This window comes from Halyomorpha halys, unplaced genomic scaffold, assembly GCF_000696795.3.
Source record: "Halyomorpha halys isolate HHAL.00 unplaced genomic scaffold, Hhal_1.1 Scaffold1435.1, whole genome shotgun sequence".
NCBI classification, from domain to species: domain Eukaryota; kingdom Metazoa; phylum Arthropoda; class Insecta; order Hemiptera; family Pentatomidae; genus Halyomorpha; species Halyomorpha halys.
This window is the reverse complement of record NW_027111056.1, coordinates 132,518-134,209: the sequence shown is the minus strand read 5'-3', so window position 1 is coordinate 134,209 and position 1,692 is coordinate 132,518. Positions and strand designations below refer to the sequence as shown.

Here is a 1,692-nt window from a genome sequence, read left to right as displayed (position 1 = left end):
TATTTAAATAAAAAAAATGGAATTTGATATTTTTTAACTTAATTCTCATATCTAAAAGATAGCTTGGGTTCAAATGAAAAGCTTTAATATTTAACAGATAGGAAAATTTTACAATATAATAGACTCTTAAACTCAGGGCAGGTTTCTAGGCAATCAGAAACAGACCCTTTACTACTAATAACACTTAAAGTTAATGATTAGCTATTTTACAAATGTGATAAATTCTAGTTAGAAACAAAACTAACCAATTACACAATTTTCCTTTGATCTAGGAAACATTATACCCCACCCCTGCCTAAGCAACGAATGTCCAAAAACCAAGTTTTCTTCCTTCCCCTTCTCTCGTTGGTAGTTCTCAACAATGATTGTAGTACTACGGTTTTGAGTTTTTTCCTATGATTTCTTTTATGAATAATTTTCTTTAATACTTATTCTTAACTTCTATATTTTCCTAAACGTATTGTAATTTCAATTGTGATGCAAAGTTAAAATAAAGTTTTTAAAATATCTGAATCTTCTCGGCATGGCCGTGATTCAACGGACTTTTTGCAGGTCACATGCCACCATCTTGGCTTTGAACGATATCTTTTGTGAATGCATATTTTACTGAACAAAATTGGTTAGCTTTCTTTCGAGTTTAATACTACAAATAAACATATTAAAATGAAACATACCAAAAATCATTTATACATAAAAAATAACTATTTTCCCATAAAAGAGGATATTAGATTTCTCCTCCTCTTTAGGTAAAAAAAAAAATTATTTAGTACTCTAAATATATATATTTTTTTCTGATAAAGTCTGAATCAATTTTACTCCAATCATTTAAATAAACATTTGGTCAAAAACCCCCTCTGAGTTACCAGCTACTTACAAATACACACACTGTCGGATTTAAGTACTCCGATATTTTTGGTTTTTTTCAGGGACACCTGAAGTAAGAAACAGACAGGTCCCGATGTAGACACATACAATATAATATCTTTACATATAAATGCACACATATTAAAAATATTGTTTGATAAAATTGATTCACATTTCACTGTAATTTGATACATATTTACTGTACAAAATTTATGTTCTAAACAATAATCTATTTTTTATTACTCATAAATTTACAAGGACAATTGAATAAGATGTGTTAAATAGAAGCTGTTACTTGCCATGACTGTTATAATAACTAAATTTACTAAAAATTGTAATTTAAAAAAAAAAAAAAAAATGAAATCCGATAAAACATTCATAAGTATTTTTAAAATAAACTCCTACACATAGTGAATCTTTTTGATAATTAAAAAGACATACAACATTATAAAGAGACAAATATATCTTCACAATAATAGATTATTTTATTTTAGAACTTGTTTTGGAAATATTCTGAGAATAATTTTGGCAAATGAAATAATGAATTCTTTAGGGAACTTTGTAAAACCCTTCCCTTGACCTTCCAGTTAGACATGGACCAAAACTAAACATTGATTAATACCAGAGAAAAAGAAAAAAATTAAGTTATAATAACAAAGAAAAACTTTAAACTGTTCAAGGCTATACTGACTAGTGGATTAGATTAATATTTAACAGATAGGAGAATTTTATTTAATATGCGGACCTATCGATTTGTGTGTTACGACTTATTTATTCATTAAATTATTTTATTTTATTAGTATTATTATTTTTATTTATTTATATATA

The 1,692-nt window shown here is 26.3% G+C and overlaps 1 protein-coding gene across 1 annotated transcript in view; it reads right to left on the bottom strand.

The window, feature by feature from the left end:
• The window catches only part of Rpt4 (Regulatory particle triple-A ATPase 4), a 38,113-nt gene that overhangs the window by 10,401 nt on the left and 26,020 nt on the right, over window positions 1-1,692 (bottom strand). The window lies entirely within an intron of this gene.